Genomic DNA, 24,239 nt, shown 5'->3' on the forward strand with positions numbered 1-24,239 from the left:
CAAATCCAGGGATCTTTATTTAGGCCCCAATCCTGAAAATTGCAACATATGGCAGACCCCTGTATCCACATGAAGCCTCACTGATTTCAGTGGAGCTGCACATGAATACTGGGGTACTGGTCCTTAGATTTTACTCAAGGCAAATCCCTATCAAGACATGATATTAATATACATTTATAGTTGAGATTTGGACATCCAATTCCCATTAGAAATGAATGAGAATTGGGTGTTCAAATCCTCTATCTGGCTTTGAAAATCTCATCCTATATCTGTGTGTGTATGCATGCCTCTGCATAGAAATACACTGATGAGCGCATACACACATGCACGTTACTGGTAGGTACACCTGCAACATGGTGACTCAAGAGCCATCATTTCCCAAAATGGGGAAGGAGGAAGAGGACTGACAATTTAAAAAGGAGAACTCAGCATAAGTCCCTCATCTAGCTTATTGAGACAATTATATACTTCCATAAATCAAAAATATAGGTTTGCTGTTTTAATCTCCATTGATTTTAACTAGGGCTGTCGATTAACCGCAGTTAACTCAAAAAATTAATCATGATTAATCGCATTGTTAAATTTCAATTGGTATTCTATTGTTTATTAAATATTTTTGGATGTTTTTCTACATTTTCAAATATATTGATTTCAATTACAACACAGAATACAAACTGCATAGTACACTTTATATTATTTTCATTACAAATATTTGCACTGTAAAAATGATAACAGTTTTTTTTTTCAATTCACCTCATATGAGTACTGTAGTGCAATCTCTTTATTGTGAAAGTGCAACTTAGAAATGATTTTTTTGGTTACATAACTGCACTCAATCAAAACAATGTAAAATTTTAGAGCCTACAAGTCCACTGAGTCCTACTTATTGTTCAGCCAAACACTAAGACAAACAAGTTTGTTTACATTTGCAGAAGATAATGCTGCCAGCTTCTTGTTTACAATGTCATTGAAAGAGAAAACAGGCGTTCGCATGGCACTGTTGTAGCCGGTGTCGCAAGATCTTTGCATGCCAGATGCGCTCAAGATTCATATGCTTCTTCATGCTTTGGCCATTGTTTCAGAGGACATGCTTCTATGATGATGCTTGTTAAAAAAATAATGCATTAATTAAATTTGTGGCTGAGCTCCTTGGGGGAGAATTGTATGTCTCCTGCTCTGTGGTTTTACCCACATTCTGCCATATATTTCCTGTTATTGTAGTCTTGACTGATGACCCAGCACATGTTCGTTTTAAGAACACTTTCACTGCTAATTTAACAAAATGCAAAGAAGGTATCAATGTTAAATATCTGAAGATAGCTACAGCACTCGACCCAAGATTTAAGAATCTGAAGTGCCTTCCAAAATCTGAGAGGGATGAGGCATGGAGCATGCTTTCAGAAGTCTTAAAAGAGCAACACTCTGATGCAGAAACTACGAAACCCAAACCAACAAAAAAAGAAAATCAGCCTTCTGCTGGTGGCATCTGACTCAGATGATGAAAATGGATATGTGATGGTCTGCCTGTTCTCACTTTCAGTGACGTAAACAAGAAGAAGGCTGCATGATCTTCTGCAAATGTGAACAAATTGTTTGTCTGAGCAATTGGCTGAACAAGAAGTAGGACTGATTGGACTTGTAGGCTGTAAAGTTTTACATTGTTTTATTTTTGAACGCAGGTTTTTTTTTTTTTAACATAATTCTACATTTGTAAGTTCAACTTTCATGATAAAGAGATTGCACTAGAATACTTGTATTAGGTGAATCGAAAAAGACTATTTCTTTTTTTTACAGTGCAAATATTTGTATTCAATAATAAATATAAAATGAGCACTCTACACTTTGTATTCTGTATTGCAATTGAAATAAATATATTTGAAAATGTAGAAAACATCCAAAAATATTTAAATAAATTATTAAATATTTAAATTAAACTATTATTGTTTAACAGCATGATTAATCATGGTTAATTTTTTAATCACACGATTAATCACAATTAATTTTTTTAATCGCTTGACAGCCATAATTTTAGCCCATCTCCCCAGATGAAAAAGTCCAAAAGATTTGCAAAAAAAAAGTTATCATTAAAAATCTATTCTCAAGCTTAACTCTGTTTAAAACAAAGATTTTTCTCCGAGACTATCTAAACACTCTCACTGCATTTATGTCGCTGAGCTGTTAACATCACAACTGTCACTTTGTTGGAGGATCTAAAACACTAGCAGAAGGTGCTAACTGAAGCAGCCAGAAGATAGGAGAGATGCTGGCACAATTAATTGAAGTATCCAGAATTGATGAGAGCTGTCAAGAGCTCTCTACGAGAAAGGCTACCAAGGGAGACTAATAAAGTGACTGGAAGAGATTAAGGACATTGTGGGATCTCAGGAAAATGGCTGGAAGCAATGAGAAACAGTGGGAGAGCACAGTGTGGCATGTGGAAGAGCAAAAAAATACTCATAAACCCAATTATGAATTCAGGAATGATTAGGGCGCTAGAAGGGATTTTAAAAATCCAGAGTAAATACCCCTCACTGTTTATCAGTGATCAAGCCACCGCTAATTTGTGAAGATAGAATCAGCATTCTTAGCTTTGTTATACAATATTCCATGTGTTTCCCTTATGTCTAATCAAAACTGTACTGGTAGAGTGGTTGCTTTTTTTTTTCTTTTTAGCTGAACCTTTGAGACATAGTAAAATAAACCTTATGCCAGTTCTGTTTCTAATGATACCATGCTGAGGATGTCCTTAAACTGAATCTAACCAGCTGAGATTTTACTGGAAAATGTACTTGGCTGAGTAAAAAATAAATACTGTATATTTTATAAAAGGAATTTAAAATGGAAATATGGGCAACATGTGTAGTATTATCACAGAGCGAGACTTACCAAACACACTAATCCTTTGGATGAACACAAAAAATCCCTTAGCATGTTCACTGGGGTCTAAAGATTGATTATGTGCCCTAGTTCCAATGTACTACCGGTGCTGAGAATGTCTTTTTAAACTGCTAATTTCACAGTCTACAAAGGCTCTGAAGAGAAGAGGCATTGGCTGTGATCTAGATGCAAGAATGAAAGGTTCAGAAACCACCTTGAGAACAAAAACGTTTCTGCTTCTCCCTGGCACTGCAAGGAATTGCAGGCACAAGAAGTTGCAAACTTCTTGATTGATAAGTAGCTCACCCAATATACTTCCAAGCTTTGCAACAAAAATTAAAGATCTATGAAACTAGAGGTCCACACTATTCAATGAATTTTATAATTGTTAATAAGTTACGCATTAAAAATGTCCCCATTATTAGCCCAGCTTTAAGTTCCTGGGGAAGAGCCTCAATGTTGTGAGTAGCCCATGTAAATTGTCCATGCGGCCAACAGAGCTATGACAATTTACACCAGCTGAGGATCTGCCCCCTAAGTTATATTTCTTGAGTAATTTGACAAATACGGAATATTTTTAATAAAATATTGACATTTTCCCTATTCATTCTAAACACTGGTGTAACTGACAACATTTGGATTTTTGATTTGTTTTGGCTTTAGATTGAATGACAGTGTTTGATTGCTATGGCAATCTCTTTTATTAAATTCTGAAGGCATCACTTTAACAATATTGCAGTTAACCTGTTAAATCAACATTCTGATTAGATTTTGTAATTGTAATTACATCCAGAGAAAAGAAAGACAATGAAAAGTACAACATTAAACTGGAAAAGGAGCTATCCATCAAACTAAAATCTTCCAGACAGCCAGTATCTCTATTTGTACACCTTATAATGAACTACAGCATAAAGAGTGCTATACTATTCAGTGTCCTACTGATACCTTTTAATGTCTCTCAATTAATAACAGAAAATGATGTTCCAGTGTGTTCTGACTTTCCATTTCTAAATGTTAGTTGTGCCTTTAAGAATCTCCCTCCTAAAATGTAAACACCAGATTTTCAAAAGGTGCTCAGCACTCATTGTTGAGACCAGATTTTCAAAAAAGTCCTGCTCCCATTTAGGCACCTGTGGGTATGTGTCCACTGCAAGTGAAAAGTGTGATTGTAGCCTAGGTAGACATACCCCCATGCTATCTTTAAAGTAACTAGCACAGGTAACAGTAGTGCAGACATGATGGTTGAGGCTTCAGCACAGTCTAACAACCTCAGTATGTACCCAGGAACCCCGGAAGGCTTGTAGCCCAGATTTTTGCCTTGGTCATCTATGGGATTTGATCCCAGGGTCTTCAGTTCTGAAGTACAGGCCATCATCATTGAAGCTAAAGGAGTAGTTTCATTAGCTGGTAGTAGTAGTAGGCTGTTAGCATGTAACCGACCAGTCCCTAAAGGGGAATGTGATACACACTGTGATAGTGTATATTTCAGTGAACTTATTTAGTTCAGTTCTATGGCAGAGAAAAAGATAGCAGCCACATTTCCAGAAAAACTGGATTTATACATGCCAGAAGAGGATCTGAAGAGAAGCTGATGTAAATGAGTTTTGTGGACAAATTTGGTGACACAAAATCACTTACAGGAATTATGTGAACAGTGACTCTAAATCCATAGAGTCCAGACTGTGACTATTTTCGAAAGACAGAAAAGAACTGCCATTTGATGAAATTTCAAGTTAGAATAGAGTGACCATAAGTTGATGCCAGATGGCCACAAATACTTCACATTTATCAGCATTAGTTTAAACCAGTTTTGAGATATGCAGGTTTTTATCTCAGACAGGCAACTTGACAGAGATTGATGCATCCATCTGAGAAGAATAAGAATAAAAATCTGTTTTATTGTGAGGAGAATGCAGGCAGCAGATAGGGATGAAGCAGTGGACATAATCTACATAGGCTTCAAAGAGACAGTCGACACAATATTGTAGAGTGCAGTAATACATCTTCAGGTTAGCAAGTAACGCATAGAAAACACCGTACCCTTCAGTCTGTCAGAGCTTCAATATGGGATCCTAAACTCTGAAGTGGAGCACATATGTTCTTAACCACTACTTTTCTTTTCGTCCCTCTTGTCCTTTAGCCCCTTGTTCCCTCTCTTTTATAAATTCTCTTCCTTTTACATCTGCCCGGTACTATAAATGTTCTTCCCTCTTTATTCCCACCTGACTTCTCCTCTTCCTTCCAGTTCTCTGCTATTTCTCTATCCCCTCCTACTTGCAGTGTGGGAGCCAGTGCTTAAAATGCTCTAAAACACTGTGTATAGAGATGGGGGGGAGTGTCTATCATCACCCCCACATCTGCTCATTGCTGCAGCTACCCATTCATTCTTCTCCTTCAGCCCCCCCATCCATTCTGCCCCCTCCCAACCTCCACTTTGCACCTGGATTCTTCAGCCCCCTCTCCCATATCTGAGGGGTGTATGGCAATGGAGTCTTCTCTTCCCCCTTGCCAGGAGATGAATTGCAGGGAGTAGGATAAGAGGGGAGGGGAGGAGCCATCCCTGTTGCTCACAGGAAGGGAGGGGGAGGAGGGAACATGAGACTGGATTTGGATTCTGAGGGGAGGAGAGAGAGCTCTGCTTGCTTCCTGCAGCAGCCCTGAAGATCTGTTCTTCATAGTGTTAGAGGAAAAAATGAACAAATGAATTAATTAATTGCAATGGTTACCTGAAACAGAATTATAAATTGACTAGAAATGAAGGTCACAAATGGCTGCAGCTGTAATTACGCAGCTGGGTGATACCAAATAATCTCTGGAGCCTACTTTTTAAGATTATGTGTTTAAAGATTATCACTGATGTACTCCAAATGCTCCCCTCCCCCCATGACAATGGAGTTTGATGCAGAAAAAGTAAGCGTCATTGAGGCCACAGAGCAGCACCAGAGACTCCACAGCTGCAACTGTATGTAACCCCTCTGGGGCTTAAAGAGCATTGCCCCTTTAATTTTTTTTTTAACTGAGATGAAAGTCACTGAGGAGTTTCTTTGCTCTGTGAAGGACAGCTCAGGGTGTGCAACTTAGGTGTGTGAGTGTGTGTACTGCAAAGTCCCCGTACGGGCCACCAAGTGTAACTTTAGCGCTCCCATGGCCAAGATGGCGTCTGCTCTGCAGGCAGCTTTGGCCAAAGGAAGGCGAGCGCAGGAATGCAGCAGGAGAAATCCCTTCCACCCCAGGGGCACCTGTTCCAAACCCCCCAGAGTGAACACACACACACCGGAAAAGTACAATGAATATAAGAAAGGAAAATATTTATTTAGGGTTACCATTTTAAAATAACAAAAAGAGGACACTCCAAGGGGCCTCACCCCCACCCCAACTCCGCCCCCTCCCCTGAACGCTCCTCCCCCTCCCCTGCTTCCCGTGAATCAAATGTTCGCGGGAAGCCTGAAACAGGGAGGCAGGCAGCAGGTAAGCTGGAGCGGGGGGCGCAAGGCGGCGCGGCCCAGTCTGGCCCCCTGGACGAGTGGCTCGGGCCCGGCTTGGCTCGGGCCCTGGGGCACTGGCCCCGGTTCCGGCGGAGTGGGCCAGCACCGGCCCCGGCAGTTCCAGCTCGGCTCTGGCCCTGGGGCACCGGCCCCGGCCGAGCGGCTCTGGCCCCGGTGGCTCCGGCCTGGCTCGGCTCAGGCCCCAGGGGCACCGGCCCCGGTTCCGGTGGAGCGCGCCGGCCCCGGCCTGCCCCGGCCCCGGCAGCTCCATCTTGGCTCAGGCCCCGGGACACGGGAACCGGACCCGGCCCCGGCGGCTCCAGCTCGGCTCGGGCCCCAGGGCATGGGCACCAGCCCCAGCCGAGCGGCTCCGGCCCCGGGGCACCGGCCGAGCGGCTCCGGCCCTGGCAACTCCAGCTCGGATCGGGCCTCGGGGCACCGGCCCGTCTGGCACCGGCCCTGGCCCCAGCCGAGTGGCGCCGGCCAGCGGCCGAGCACCACTGGCCCCAGCGGCTCCAGCTCCGGCCCCAGCGCGGATCCAAGCCCCACGACCCCTCCCTATTTTCATTTCTCGGACCAGGAGCTCCAATTCCTCCATTTTGATACCTAGGCTTCTCGCATTGGTGTATAAACATCTTAATTTATGCCTTTTGGCCTCTCTCACATTCATTCTCCCATTTGATGTGGACACCGTACTGCTAGTATGACCTATTAGTCTGGTATCCATCCCCCCCCTCCTCTTTATGTCCAATCTCTTCCCCCCGGCTGTATCAGTCCTTATCTCATTATCCTCCCTCTCAATGTTATAATCTAGTGTTGAGATTAACTGGACATCTCCCAACCGTCTCCCCCAAATTCCTAGTTTAAAGCTCTTTTGATGAGATGAGCCAGCCTCCCTCCCAGAAGTCTATTTCCTTCCCTACTCAGGTGAAGTCCATCCTGTGAGAACAGTTTTCTGTCCCCGAAAGCCTCCCAGTGGCCATACATCCCAAAACCCTCTTTATAGCACCACTCCCTTAGCCAACTATTTATCATCACAATCCTTTCACCCCTTTGCTGCCCTTCTCTAGGAACAGGCAGAATCCCACTGAAGATGATCTGAGCCTCGATTTCCTTAAGCGTCTTCCCCAGCCTGGCATAATCTCCCTTGATTCTCTCTAGCGAGAACCTAGCCCTGTCATTCGTTCCTACGTGAAGGATGATCAAGGGGTTCTTACCTGCTCCTTTTAGGATCCTTTTCAGCCGCAGGTCCACATCCCGTATCTTAGCGCCTGGGAGACAGCACACCCTTCTGTTCTCTGGGTCTGCCCTGGTCACAGGCCTGTCTAACCTCCTCAGTAAGGAGTCCCCAATCACGTAAACCTGCCTTTGCCTGGTGACAGTGCGATCTACTAATCTATCCCCTGTTCCCTCTAGTTCCACCCCCTGTCCATTCCTATTTTCCCTTATAGTCCCCCTTACGCCATCCTGTATCCTCCCGGGTCCAAGAACTGGTGCCGTCTCCATCAACTCCTCCCCTCTTCCTATGGGACTAGCCACTTGTCTCTTTTTCCTCACCCTGCCCCCTTCAGTTACCACCTGCTGCACCCCTTCCTCGGTCTCCAAACACTCAAACCTATTCCTGAGCTCTATTTCTCCTTCACTGGCCCTCCTTTTCCTTTGCCTGCTTCTCACCGTCACATGCTTCTATTGCCCTTGTTCTCCCCCTGGCATTCCCCCCTCACAGGTCTTAGCCCCTGCTACCCCTGAGCATTCCCCTTCAGCCCCTCCTGGCCTTTGCTCCATCAGGTGCTCGAACTCCCTTCTAAACTCTATCAAGGTATCTACCTGCATCTCCAACCCTCTGCATCTCCAACCCTCTGATCTTTTCTTCCAGCAGTTCTATTAGGCGGAATTTCAAAATACCTCTGTTCAGGTACTGCTGCTAGGACCATGTACATACCGCAGCTGCCGCATGCGATCATCTGCATTGTGTCCCCTGCGGCTTAGCTCATGGCTGCGGACATATGGTAATCCTAATTTATTTACAGAGGGATGAGAGGACAAAACATCAAGGGGAGATATAGGGGGAGCGGTAAAACAAGGTTGCATTTAAACCAGGGCCCCACAGGCCCAGTGGTAGCACAGTTTAAAAGGGCAGACACTAAGCAATGTGTCTGCACACAGAGTTCAAAAGTTTTAAACAAAGTTTCAGTTCAGTGGTAAGTTTTGGGTGCTCCTGGTCGTCTTCGGCGCCAGTAAACTTTTCCCTCTTTGGTGCCCTTTTTTGCCACTCTTTGCAAAGCCACACAGAGCGACCACCTCCCCACTTAACTAGCTAGCAGCCCCCCTCCTTATTCCCAATGCAGAGTTACAAGTCCCAGTGCTTACAGCCCCATGCAGCTTTGGGCAGCAGTAATACTGGGTCCAGTTTTGGCCTGTCCTTTTTGGGCAATTTCTCCCTGGCCCAGTGCTCCTCCTGGCTCCTGTCCTGGGGTGTTCCTGATCGGCCGCCCTGTTCTTTTCAGGCTTCAGGCAGGTTTTCTGCTGCTTTACTTTGTAGAGCCTGTGGGCTGCAGCCCTTCTCTCTCTGGAGCTCCAGAGCCACACCTTGGACTTTTCCTTTTTTTCTTACTGCTCCCCCTCCCCCATGAGGAAAAAAATTTAAAGGGGCCATGCTCTTTAAACCCCAAAGTGGTCACATGTACTAAGGAGGCCTCAGTACGCCCCACCACTGAACAGTGAGTAATAGTGGATTTATTGGCCCCAGTCCTATCCCCTCCCCCCTCCAAACCTGGCTTTACATTTCCAACATGTATAGGATCAGAATACATACCCTATATTCCTCACAGTTGCACTATAATGCAAAACCTTCACTCAGACCTTGGCAACATTAATACATTTCGGTAGAGTATCAGTGTAATGGCAAAGTGCATGAAATGTTATTTTAGTACTGGGAAGTATCATGAAGTCATTGTTAGGCACTGATGAGGTACTGTGTCACAGAATGCCAAGGGAAGGGTGATGGAGACCTGTAGGAATTAATTTTTAAATACATGTGAAATATTTTGGCTTTGATTAGGTTAAGATGATATTTTTCTTTCCTGGCACTCTGATTTTATTAGGCAAAATCATTTCTGAAGCTCCCAGAAGCGAGGGTGATTGAGTCGTCTGTTATTTAGGGAGCTTAGAGCTGGCAATTGTCATTCTCATGTTTTAGGTGCTTTGTAATTTTAGTTGTAAAATGCCTTTATATTAGTATTGTTACATTAATATTGTCAGCAATGTTTAGACTGCTTAGCTATCACAGTGATGCAACATGCCTTGATAAATGTTCTTTGGCCTTGAAAATACACTCCTCAGAACTGTGCCTTGAGAAATATAAAGATGTCTCTTTCCACTTTTACAAATACTGGTATACGAGTACCAGCATTTGGCAAGGAAAAAAATTTGGCCTTTTCTGAAATAATGCATATGAACCTCACTGTCAAGCATCCTTTTATAGTAAAGAATGCCAATATAGAATCTATTTTAAGAATTTCCCTCAATGCATTAAACCTGCCCTTTGAAAAATGGTAATTGGTAAGTCAGATAAAATTCATATGAGTTTGCCCTTTCCACTACTGTCTATCAGATATTTGTCAAGAGTTTTATGTAATGGAATGAGCTTGGAGTTCTTCTGACAGACAGTATGATGACCGAAACAACTCACCACCTAAAATTGCTGTCCACAAGTGTACAATTAGTTATAACCACAGTGACCTACTCTCGTATGTATTGTGGTCCAAGTTCTGCTCTTATTTACACAAATGAAACTGTGTTGGGATTTCCAGAAATGTGAAAATTTCCAGAGATGTTTTCTTTGGTTGGTTTGAATGAAGAAGCAGTTAGACAATGAACATGTGCAATGAGAAAGTAAGAGAGCACTATATCAGAGCAAGGATGGAATAAGGAAACTATAGATGAATTAAAGTCTTAGATGAGGCTCAGGAAGTCTGGATTCCGGTTATGAATAGAAAGCCAAAATTCAACGTGTGGGTTCAGTTCACATAGGCACATCCATTTCAGAATAACAATATTTCCAATGGCACAGAAATAAGGTATTTATTGCAATCCTTGTAATATCTTAAGTGAATAGATTATAACAAATGGTAAATACACGGTCAAGTTCTGCTCTCAGTTACGTTGTAAATCTGGAATAAGGAGGTGGGGGAAAATGGCAGATGGCGTGGGAAAATGCCATAGACACACACACTCTTAATCTGAATACTGGGAGTTTCTCCATGGATTTATTGGAGTTAATCTGGACTAACAACAGTGTAATTGATAGAAGAATATGACCCATAATTCATAGAAAGGACCATTTGATCACTTAGGCCTTGGCTACACTTACCCGCTAGTTCGACGGCTGGAAATCGAACTTCTGGGTTCGACTTATCGCGTCTAGTCTGGACGCGATAAGTCGAACCCGGAAGTGCTCGCCGTCGACTGCGGTACTCCAGCTCGCCGAGAGGAGTACCGCGGAGTCGACGGGGGAGCCTGCCTGCCGCGTGTGGACCAAGGTAAGTTCGAACTAATTCGAACTAAGGTACTTCGAACTTCAGCTACGTTATTCACGTAGCTGAAATTGCGTACCTTAGTTCGAATTAGGGGGGTAGTGTAGACCAAGCCTTAGTGTTACCTCCTGTATTACACAAGCTATAGAATTTCCCCAGAATAATTGCTAGAGCATATGCTGTAGAAAAAAAAAATCCAATCTTGATTTTAAAATGGTCAGTTATGGAGAATCCAACATGCCCCTTGGTAAGTTGTTCCAGTGTTAAGTACCCTCACTGTTAAATATGTATGTCTTATTTCCAGTCAGAATTTGTCTAACTTCAACTTCCAACCATTGGTTTGTGTTATACCTTTGTCTGATAGATTGAAGAGCCCATTATTAAATATTCATTCCCCATATAGGTACTTATAAACTGTAAGTCTTCTCTCAGTCTTCTCTTTGTTAAGCTAAAGAGCTGGCGCTCCTTGAGTCTATCACTATAAGGAATGTTTTTAAATCTTTAATAATTCTTGTGGCTTTTCCCAGAAACATCTTCAATTTATCACGTCTTCAATAACCTTCTTGAATTGTTGACATAGGAATAGGACACAGTAGTCCAGCAGCTTCTCTACTTCTACTCAAGATCCACTGTTTATTCATCGTCACCACAGCACCATAGTAGACCATTGAAAGATCATGTAAAAGTGCCATATTATTAATACAAACAAATGTTAACTAATGTATGCAGGACAGGTTTAATGTGGTACATTTAATTGGTGGCTTATTCTGATACACATCTCTAGCAAACCTTTGTGTCCTTAAAAACCCAAACAATTTCCGGTTTCTGCATTCCATGAGTGTTAATAAAGTATTGTCATCCTTGGCTGAGCTGGGGTTGATTTGCTTTAGCTGAGTAATAGGCTTTTTCTAGAAGATTATATTTTTAATATCCTTTATAAAAGTCAAACATTGGAGAGTGATATGCTGGATTTCTTTTAGAATAATTATGTTTTGACGGGAAACGGACCAGTGTACAAGCTGCTATCTTTTGGATCACTTGTGAGGAAATAGGGGGAAACCCACAACCCTGCTCACATGATCTACTTTTATGCCCAAAGAAGAAGTAGATACAGCACAGAAAGCAGACCTAATTACTACAGAACAGATAGTAAAAAGAACAGGAGTACTTGTGGCACCTCCTGTTCTTTTTGCGGATACAGACTAACACGGCTGCTACTCTGAGAACAGATAGTGTAACTTCTAGAAAAACAAACGTGTGTGCTACTAAAATGTATGCAGCACATTCAATCTGTAATCATTCACAGCAAAATATATATGCTTCTCATTCCAGCATAGCTTTCCTATTACAGATTTCATAGCTTTATGTTCTACATTATAATTTCTGCCATATACAGCAAGTACACTAAGGACTAAGGTGAGCGCTTCTTAATACCAACTGTGTGAAGTGTTGAACACTTACTGAAAGGTGCTGAGCACCTTTAGTTCCCTCTAAATTTGCTTAGGGTGCTCAGAACTTCATAGGATTGAGCCCTTGGATTAATGCCCACAGTTCAGTGGTCTGGGGTTATAAGCAACACCACTGAAGTAGCTTTAACAGGATATTAATAGACAAGATGGTGGAAATAAGGAGCACACAGACTGACTAGGAAGGCTAATGTGGAAGGAGAAACTATGAATGTTGAGCTCTGTACTTCAGATTAAAGAAACACTTATTTTTGCTCACTGAACTGCATGAGGCCTCTGTAGCCAGTGTCTTTTTGCACAGTTTGGGCCATTCTTGGAATAAACTGACCCAACTCCCAGTGACTTCAGATATTGACTTAATTGGGAGTTGCACATGCTTAGATGAGAGCTGCGTTTGACCCATTATGGGTGCCTTGGTTGTATACAAGGTTGGAGAGTCAATATTTAGAATCAGTGCCCTCCCCCTCCCACAGCTCACAGAATTACTGTTTCCTTTTCTCAAATGGATCTTATTCTCCCCCCCCCCCCAAAAAAAAACTATGTAAAAAGCAACAGAGGGTTCTGTGGCACCTTTAAGACTAACAGAAGTATTGGGAGTAAAAGCGTTTGTGGGTAAGAACCTCACTTCTTAAGAAGTCTTAAAGGTGCCACAGGACCCTCTGTTGCTTTTTACAGATTCAGACTAACACGGCTACCCCTCTGATACAAAACTATGTGTCAGCCACACAATCCTGTGGTGCCTGCATTTCAATAGATCCATTAAGTATGGACTCACACACCAAGTATTTGTGACATTTTAATACAAACTGACTGTTTGACCATGTCCCTGTATAGTAATAAGTCCCAGCTGAACAACTGAGTTACATAATTTGACAGTGAAGAAATCACTAGTGTCCTTTCATCCCAATGGACAACCCTGTAATGAATATGTAGGAAGGAGAAAGGAGCTGTTATCTGAAACTACAGCAAGAAAGGGCACTGATGTGCTCCAAATGCTCCCCTCCCCCCAAGACAGGGGAGTTTGATGCAGAGAAAGTAAGTGTCGTTGAAGCCACAGAGCAGCAGCAGAGACTCCACGGCTGCAACTGTGCTAAGGAAGCCCCAGTAGGCCCCACCACTGAATAGTGAGTTATAGTGGATTTATTGGCCCCAGTCCTATTCCCTCCTCCAAACCTGGCTTTACAGAGAGCCCCAAAAGCATTGGTTTCCTTTGGAGCTATGGAACTGAACCTGCTCCACTTTGGCTGGACCCCTGTGGGAGAGAGGTGAGGATTTTCTCCCTAGTAAGTGTTCATTAGTAAAGGCTGAAAGAAAGAATAGAATGAAGCAATTGTTTAGTCATGATGTAGAAGAATGAATATGCGACTGGAAACAAGGGACTTTTGAATTCTAATCCTGGGTCTGTCACTAACTTGCTGTGTAGCCTTGGATAAAGCACTGATCCTCCCCATGTCTCACTGGGTGCTGTGAGGGTTAATTAATCAACTTTTGAAAAGCAGGTTGAAAGTGCCTAGCACTATATAAAGACCACGTATTTTATTTCAAGCTAGAAAGCAGCAAAGATGCCAGTTTTGCTTCTAAGTTTTTATTTAAAGGGAAACAGAATTGTTGACAAGTTATTTTCTTACATAAGCAGCTATACTGAGGGCACTGGATATAATAAATAGGTGCACATAGCAATTTGAGGTAGCTAGTTTTAAGATGACACATTAAGAACCTGAACTGGTTATATGAGACACCTGAGAGAATGTGTAGATTGGACATTACTCCTTCGGTATAGGCTGACACAATTCCACACAGCAGGGAACTTAAATTGAGATGTTCTGGGATGTGACAACGTAAATAAATTCTGGACAACAGTGCTAGAGAAAAAATGAGCCACAGTTTTAACTTTCATGCTAGTGTGTTAGAGTCTCGGTGGTGTAATGAAAGATAAGATCACATTCAATACATTTTCAAAAGAGATCAAATGGATTACAATAAGATTTTGGAATCCTCTGTAATCCTTTGACAATGGAAGGATCAATTTCTTCCAATGCTAGAAGTATGGTCCCTAACTTTAAAATGCTGCTAATTAAGGTGGTCTTCTATTCTGGATTCTTGTTTAAGAGAAGTGTCATGAAATATGAGAGTCACTTCTAGATTATATGTCTTCAATAAAATGGAAAGAGACATAGGATTTTACCAAAGATACTGGGTTTTGTTCTTTTTTTTTAAATCCCAAGCACCTAAACGTCCTCTTCCTCTCTCTTAGCCGGTGATAGACCACTTGATCCATACAGCTATGTCCAGGGGGCACAGGCTGCACCACTCTCCTTTCACATTCCTTGCATAGTGAGGGAACACTGATAGTGGCCAACAGAGCTGGCTAGAAACAGAAATTTCAGTTCTGTGGGAAATTGTGACATTTCAAAGTCATCTTTCAAAATCTGAATGAAAAGCTGAAATTTACTGAAAAGTGAAAATTCTGAAAAAAATTCAATTTGGAGAAATCAAAACATTATTGAAACCATGTCAAAATAATATAAAATATTAATGTCATATTATATTAAATTTACTAATATAATGTAAAAGTCAACAGTGAATTGAACTAATGTAATGTTTTGAGATCATAGAAATGAGAAAGCCAGAATAATTAGTTTAGACTTTTTCCTCTCAAAAATGTCATCAAAATTGACTGATACCAAGATCCACTCTACTAGCTAAGAGCCATTGCACTGGAGATTGTTTGGCAGTCCTGAGGCTCTTCCTCCAGGTGGCAGCAGTATGCTTCACACGGTGCTGGTCAACCCTGCTCAGAAAATACTATTTTCTGACAAAAACAATTTTTCTCAAAATCTTACACCGAAATTGTCTAGTTTTTTCAAGAATATTTCGAAAGTGAAAAATTTCCACAAAAGTTACATTTGCAGTAAAAAATGGCCATCTTTTATAAAAAAAAATTCAAGCATAAATCAGTCAACCGTCTCTGCTGGTGATATTTGAGAATGTAAAGGATGATGGCTTAGGAGGCCCAGAAAACAATGCCCATTTGCTGGCCCCTTTCTAGGTGAGAAAAGATGCCAGCTCTTTCACTGGAGAAGGAAAGCCCCTGGCTGGGTGCCCCTTTCCTCAAGCATTTGAATATTGACAAAGCAGGGGAACAAACTTCTTCCCACAATTACAAAGGCTATTTACAGAAACAGACTAGATCATTTTTGATTATTATTATTATTATTATTGTTCATATCCTGGTTGGGTCCCAAAAAAGGATCAGGCCCACACTGTGGTGGGTATAGACACATCAGAAAATATAAGCCTGCCCCAAAGAGTTTACAGTTGAAATAGCCAAGACAGATAAAACAATAATACACAGGTTGTCAGGACCAAGCACAAACACATGGGCTATAACTAGGTTGGGTAGAGTTTATTTTTTTTTAAATGGCAACAAAAGACTCTGGTGAATTAGGATAGTCAGGATAGAAAATAAACTTTGAGGCAAGGAGCATCTCTTATTTATGTGTCTACAGTGCTCAGTACTACAGAGGCACATGTTATTATTAAATTCAAAAACAGAACATTAAAGTTGCAAAGTGAAGCTTTGAAAGTTTAGGAAATGCCAGTATTAAGGTTGCTTGTGCAACCTTATTTGGCCCCTTGTGTGTATGCATTATGATATAATTTTTAAATACATGATCACATAGTATTTTTTCCACAGGACCTCTGCCTTATTTAATGCACCAGATGGACATAATTTAACACAAGTGATATCCATCCAGGATTATATTTCCCACCCTGAATCTTAATTCTTGCTTTTCCTAACTTTTGAGTGCTTCATTTTGCAATCTCAGCATTCTTTTAATGTATTATTTTGTTGCTAATTTCCTACATTTTTTAAAAAGGCAAACTGAAAACAACAATTACAGCATATGGACATTAGCAGTGTTGGGATCTTCAGCATAGACTTACCTAGCAACTTGAAACAGAGTAACTGATAGGAGGTTGTTATCTTCTAGATCGACCAATCAACACCAGGAGATGAACAGTGCTTAATTTATAAAAAATTGCTGTGGCTCAAGCAATAAGGATAACATCCTCCCACGGGGTGACCTTATATACTCCATATGTGTGAGGTCACACCTTGCATGTCACTCACAAAAGAGGTGCCACAGCTGAGCCCCTGCAAGCCCTGGCACAAATTAAGCTCTGGATATGAGACATTTTGCCAGTGGGTTTTACAGATATTTGGTGCCAGCAAAGTGATGTTGAGACTCAAATCCTGGGTTCAGGTTCTGGAGGGGAGTGATTACAGGTTTTTCCACTTCTATAATCCCCATACATGAGCTCTTCTACTGATGTTTCATTGTCCCTGTCATTACAATTAGCTGATGTGACTGTGTCAAGAAAACTGAATGTAAACCTTGCAGGAGAATTAATGAATCTGCCCTATAACTTTTTTAGTCCCTCAGTTAGGAAGGAACCCAAGAGTTCTTTAAGACCAGGGCCGGCTCTAACTTTTTTGCTGCCCCAAGCAGCAAAAAAAAGCGCCGTCCCGCTGAGCCCCCCCCCCCCGAGCCCCCCCCCCCCCGCCGCCGCCCCCCCCCCCCCCCGAGCGTCGCGCCCCGCGCTGCCCCCTCACCGAGCGCCGCGCCGCCGGAGCGGTCTGTCCCCCCCCCCCGCGGAATCCCGCGCCACCCCCCGCCACCCCAAGATTGGCCTCCCCTTACCAGGTGCTGCCCCAAGCATGTGCTTGGTTGCCTGGTGCCTGGAGCCGGCCCTGTTTAAGACTGTACTCCACATGTGTAGCCATCTAACAATCCTCTTTTGCAAAAGAGAAGAGGAAAAGATTTTGTCTTCTAAGGTTTTCTACTCCAGTGCAAATCAGGTCTGTCAAAAGACCCTAACCTGAAAATTCTGCTCTGCTAAACAGTTCTGTTGGATTGTATTCAGCAACAATGAGCAGGAGGAAAATGGCTATTGCATACTGTTCATAATACATGTTAAATGTAGTTTGGTTTTCATTCCTCACACCCCAATTAAAGAAAATCCCATTAAGTCTTGTGCAGCTATAGTTGCCATATATTTTATGTGAGTTACTTGTACCTTCCTGCACTTAGGTCTGTGTAGTGGCAGTAACAGCTGGTTTCTGCTACAGAGAGTGCCTGCAGTGTTTTAAACCAAGCATATGTTTCTAACGCTATTGTCCCACCTGAGTCCAACTCCCTTACAACTTGAGTTGTCATTGAAGGTTTGGGTTTATGAGCACAAGAGCTGTTGAAATGGTCTATGAATCCTATACTCCAGCACAGTCAAACTCTCTGGAGCCTAAGGAATCAACCTTCCCACTTAGTATCTGAGAGATGTCCTGAGTAATGAGTAAGAATCTCCCTCCTTCCCATCTGTCAAGCCCAGTCTGTGCCAAATTAGTTATCTGCTATAGGCAAGATTGATCCTATACCAGAAATACAGCTTGTTCCTAACACTGCCTGTGTAAAAGGGTAGTGGCCATACTGATGCTAGAACACATCTCTTCACTAGTGTGAACACCAGCTCATCTTCTGTGAACTCAAAAGGGCTCATCTATGACAGAACAGCTAAAGTCAGAGCCTGGAGACACAAGTAAATATGTTTTTCAGCTCTCCATCTCTGCACAACTTGGCGCTGTGTGTCCTTCTTCCACAAGAGGATATATTAAAATGCTACAGCATCTTTATTATTGATATTGAGATCAACAGATACTAATTTATTTAGAATAAAGGGTGAAGCCTTAAGTTTTTTGAAGTTCCATAGTCTTTGGCAGTCATGGTCCTATGGCCCTGATCATGGGAGAAATAGCTGACCCCTCTTTTTCTATAAAGTTTTAGTTAATTTAAATACTATTACAAGATTACATTTACATCCCTGGTACACTAAATAGAATAAAAATAAAAACCTACCAGCACTGAAAGTATCCTGCCTTGTTATGCATTCAAACCACAACTGCAATTCTTGGGATGTGTGCTACTGTGGGTTTATCACACATTCAGTTACCTCTGAATAAAGGGGCATGTGGGGCAAAGGGTGGTTTGTTCTTACTGTGTGGAATAGCTGTCATTTACATATAAGGATATGGGTGTGGCTATAAAGATCAAAGGTTATCCTCCATATGGGAAGATGGGGCCTGGACAGCGTGGGGGCTGAACAGACTTTGTTGGCTACAGCATACATTGATGTAATGGATAAAGAAAAGTAATTTTGTTGTAAAATACAACCCCCTGTTTTAATGCAGAGACCACCACATCTACTTTTCTCCTCCTTAAGGAACTAACAGGAGCACTGGCCCCTAATGTATATGTCCCAGGACCTTCACAACAAGCAGAAGCATCTTCACAACAGCTCAGAGCCTTTACGCAGCTCCCATTTTAGGAGCCATAATGCCCTGAGGATCCTACTGCTATGAGCTGGATGTTGAAAGCCACCTGCACTACATGTCAGCAACAACATGTTTTTTTTGAACCTACTGACTTACAGACAATGCTACAGATTCTTAGGTGCTAGTAGATGGAACTCCTGCTAACTATAGCCCAGTGCACAGGGACTCAAGAGACCTTGCTTGAATTCCCAGCTCTATCATGCATCTGCTGGGAGACCTTGGGCAAGTCATTTCCCTGCCTGGTGCTCTGTTTCCCTATTTGTAGAAGGGAAGGGGTGATGATGCTGACTTCCTTTGGAAAGTGCTTTGAGATCTGAAGATGAAAAATGCTACATAAGAACTAGGTATTATTACATATGGATTTCTCTCTTTTACAGAGAGTTATAGTACCTGTCAGCGACTGCTTCCCCTCTCAGGGGCAGTGATGCCTGCAGTCATCGAGGGAGAAATACTGCTATTGTAACAAGCAGTACCTCCCAGATTTCTGGGCTCCCTAAAGACACAGTGCCAGAGTCTAGAATTCCTCCCTGATCCCTCCCTGCCACCCTCTCCACTTCCCTTGAAGTGCAGAGCCCAGGCCAATGGAGTGACTTTCAGTGGGATTTGGGGGATGGGAGAGGAATGTAGCAGAAGCACTACTCATCTACATGGTATTGGGGGCTTTTCAAAAACCTTGCGCAAAGTGGGAAGTATGAGAGAGATGGCAATTTCCTGAAATATCCTAATTGTTTTGGAGACCATGCTGTATTGAGTATTACTGTGGGCCAGGATTCTATGTAACCTCTCTAGGAGGCAGATGTGATATAAGGCCTAGATGATCAAAGGACTATATTGAACTCTGCCCAAGAGAGGTGATGGCTGAAGAGCCAGGAACCTAGAGCAGGTGGACCAGGGAGGGGGAATACAGGTAAAGTTGCCCTGAATTATGACAGGAGATAGCAGGTGAGGTCCCTGTGTGCTCTTTTATCTTTCTAGGAACTACTAGTAAAGCACTAGATCTTGTTGAAACCATTCACACCCTTCAGTCATGGCATTAACAAATCAGTGACTGATCTTTGTTGAGTGTTTTTCAAATGTTTTTATAGACATTCTCATTGGCTAAATATTTAACTGAGGTACTGCAACCAATCACAGTGGTTTGCTATTAATTGTAGTTTAATAAAAGATTTGACACTTGGAAGATGGGCAAAATTGGCAGGAGAGAAAGAATGTAAATTTAATTCTGCAGCCTGCATGGATACAACAGATGCAATCTGGCTATATTGTAGCTTCATGGAAACTCATTTGGCAACAGAGGGAAGGTGCTATACTGGCACTCAGGAAATCTCAGTTGTTTGATCTTTAGGAGTGGGTACCAACAAGGCACAGAGAGTGAGGGTAATAATACTATTTCATTGGTAATTGTAAAATTTTCAGGGCATGGACTACGTGTATGTACAACATGAAGCACCAGGAGTTCCTGATCTCAGCTGGGACCTCCTTGTGCTACTGTAATACATGGGGCAAGACCTCACAGCATATATAATAAGAATGCAATATGTACTTCTTGGCTATGACTACACTTGGCAGACTTTTTTTAAATAATTGACAAAGTATTAATAGTATCAATTTAAATGTTCACGGTTGTGAGAAATTATAGGGGAGGGCAAATCAGACAATTATTTAATGACAACAAATCTTGAGACTCAAAAATACAACTTTATAACCATTAAAACACAAACTATCAATGTCAAAATTTTAGCCTTAAGGCAAACTCTAATAAGTTCACAAGCAGCATTTTTCTTATTTTGTCCATCAGTAAATTCTGATTGTCAATGGAAATATTTTTTCATTGGTTTCTGTTTATAGGGTAAAAATATTTACCAATAAAATTCTAATCATTCCAAGCCTAAACAATTTAAGAGTTGATATGGAAATCATTTGTGACTTCATAATTCACAGATCCCAAAGACTTGTTTTCTTTTTCTACCTACATGCAGCAGACAAATCTAAATATTTCTTGGACCTAATTCTTACCTCACAAATTCAGCTTTATTGCAGTTACTCTTGCTTTACGCTGCTATAAGATCATAGGCTCCTTAGGTGAAATCCTGGTCCCATTGAAGTCAGTAGGAGCTTTGCCATTTAATTCAGTGGAGTGGGATTTCACCTCTTGTAATTTAGTGCTGTATATGCACTTGATATCTTGTTTGTGATATAGATACTGGGCTATTTAGAAGCAACATATCAAATAACTAAACTTGGAAGGATTAGATTTTTATTGGTAAGTGTCAGTAAACTATTTCACCATATACACCCAAACTGATAAATATTTCCATCAATAATTATGAAATGAACAGATAGGCAAAGTAAGAAAAATGCTGCATGAGAACTTAGAGTTTGATGTAAGTTTGATGTTGACAATTTGTGTTTTAACAGTTATAAAAAGTTAACCTTTTAAATCTCAATGTCTATCATTAATTATCTGAACTCCACCCATCATTTCCTGTAACTGAACATTTAAATCAATCTCAAGTGCTTTAAAAACATTATCTGGCAAAATTATTTAAAAAAAATCTAATTCTGCCATCTCTAGAAATAACACATCTGTTTGTTTTGAAAAATATGCTTTTTCTTAATCAGAAAGCTGCTTTCTATTTTACACTAATTGGTTTACATATCTCATAATAAGTGGTACTGATGTACAACAATGTAAATAGTATACACGATTTAAAAATATTTCACTGAAACCGCATTTAAGATGTGGGTGGAGGACTTAGAGGGCAACATTTTCAAAAGAACACCAACCTGGCCTCTAATTTCTCAAACTGCAAACCAGTTTCTATCCCAAAGGGGCAATCGGGTAGTCAGTTATCTAAACACTATTGACCCTGAAACATTAGAGAATTTTAAAGAACGATCTAAAGTTTCTATTAAAAGATCAAAAGTGTTTTTGGAACTTGTATATGGTCTGTGTGGTACCATGAGTGGGGAGAATATTTTTGCATATTACACTTTAATTCAAGCACTGGTTTCACTGCAACAACAGGGGGCACTATAATTCTAATTTTTTTTCCCATGAGTTATGATTAAAGGAAATAAATGTTGATATTCAATTATTTTCATATGAATAACAGATTCTGAAATGAACTCATTTGATTACTATATCCAGCACAGAAAGTAAGTTCTCTCCAATATCTGTTCTATTTTCCCCTAAATCTTTCAGTTACTTTTTAAGGGCTGTGCATCAAAACAAGCGAGCTGTAAAAGAAGAAAAGCTGTGTCCCGTGGCTGTCAGGAAGTTATACAAATCTAAGAATTTTGTCTTAGCTAATGCAGGCAGCTCAAAAGCCTCTCATTTCTTGAAACAAAGACCAAGATTTCAAATGTTCAGTGACTCGGTGCATCCGTGTTTGCGTACCCAATTGGAAGCATCTGAAAGAGATGGTCTGAGGGGGTGCGTGCTATGTAAGGCTGGCCAGGAAACAAGAATTCTGTTTAAGATCACTTAATCTGCACTTGATTAATCAGAGTAGAACTTTATCATTTTAGGAGAAAGCTGGTTACACTTTGTTTAGCTCAGAATTCTGAAGCTAACATGGTGCATGGGAGAAGCATCAGTCTATGAATAAATGTAAATATAAAAAGTAAGTCTTGCCAATCCTGGGAATGATAGCATGCAGGCAGACTTCTGTGCCCAGGTGGAACCCCACAGACCTCAATCAGTTGGGGCCTAACATTTTATCTTGATACCAACATCAGATCTGGCCATTTTCCATTTGGTTTATACTATCACAAGAATAATATTTAGTGTTTAAATAGCAGTCTTTTGGTGTTTAAATCATTATGATAAACTCCTATCATCTCTGCCATTAAGAACTCGAGAGTCAAAGATGTCACATTTCCACAAAATGATCCCAAGAAGAAGTCAGAAATGCCAGTTTAGTTAAACCATGTAAATAGGTTGCATGCACAGTTGTTGTAGTGGTGTTGGTCCCAGGATATTAGAGAGACAAGGTGGGTGAGGTAACATTTTACCAGACCAACTTCTGTTGGTGAGAGAGACAGCTTTCAAAGCTTGTCTCGCTCACTAACAGATGTTAGTTCAATAAAAGATATTACCTCATGTAAGTAGTCATTTACAGTTGTTCTGCATGTGTGGCAAGTTCTCATCTTGTGAGCTAGCTAGATGAACAGCTGAGCAAAATTAATGCAGCTTTCAGATAAAAGTTCTATGACTCCTAATAGCAAAATACAATGAAAATGTTTGCAAAGCCATTCTAACTAATTGAGTTAGCCATATACATATGATTCTACTCAATTTAGGTTTGATTTTTACAAAACAAAGAATTAATAGATGTATTTTGATTTATATTTAAATTTCCTGAGATACTTGGCATTCATTATGAAATACGCTATCAAAATATGGAGATGGAGGTCAGATCTCTGAAAGGAAAGATGCACTGAGTGATAGGGCACTTCAGGACTCCCTCCCCTCCTCACATTTTAACAGTTACTATTAGCTTTCTCTCAAAATCTATTTTAAAAGATATTAATCAGCTATAGCATACAATTCATATGGGTACCAACAGACAAACATCAATTTCCCATAGCTCCAAATGATAAGCATTGTATTTTCAGCTATAAAAAATTGAGCCTGCTTTAAAAACAGGTTGATCTATTCTATTCTAGTTTAGCATTATAGTCAGGAAAATATGTTGATAAAATGGCATCTTCTTACTGTAGAAATATGAGTGCTGAGTTTGGTCTAAGTCTACTCTCCTTAATCTACTGACAAAAATATATTGTCACAATTCTTGTCACTGGATAGTCATCACAGCTATTGAAGAGTGAGCTGGATTTTCTAGCACCCCAGTGAATTGCTATGTAAGACCCTGCAATCAAATTTGTGCAAGTGAAGCCTCTTGCGCCTACACAGTCCCATTGAAGTCACTGGGGCTCCACATGGGAATCAAACCATTGAGCTCCTGTTGCAGAGTAGAGGGGTTAAGATATGTATATTCACTTTTGCAGGATGAAGTGAGGCTGCACTGCACATCTGTGTTTGGAGGGATGCAGAAGCAGCAGGTACAGGTCTCCACTGAGGTCTTCAGTAATTTATGATGCTTCTCCCTCCAAACTGTGCAACCTCTCCCCATTCTAACAGGATCCCAGAGAAGCCAGGAGTCAGGGGAGTCTGGAACCATGATTCATGAAGAAGATGTACTATCAAGGATGTGCAGAGGCAAGGGGTACCTTAGCAGATGTTCCTTCTCTCTGGCACATCTCCAGTGATCTGAACTACTTGCCTCATCCCTGGAGTGACAAACCCCACTCCCTGGTGGGGGAAAGTTCTATGTAAAGTTAGTGACTTAGCTCCTACTGTTTCCACTCCCCTGTGTGGGTTATTGCTAGGTAGAAAATAATACAGCTCTATGTTCAGTTTGTAGTTTCTTAAGTATCACTGGTGCTGCTTCACAGGCCAGCGAGCTGCCTAGGAACATGA

Source organism: Trachemys scripta, chromosome 1, assembly GCF_013100865.1.
Source record: "Trachemys scripta elegans isolate TJP31775 chromosome 1, CAS_Tse_1.0, whole genome shotgun sequence".
NCBI classification, from domain to species: Eukaryota; Metazoa; Chordata; order Testudines; family Emydidae; genus Trachemys; species Trachemys scripta.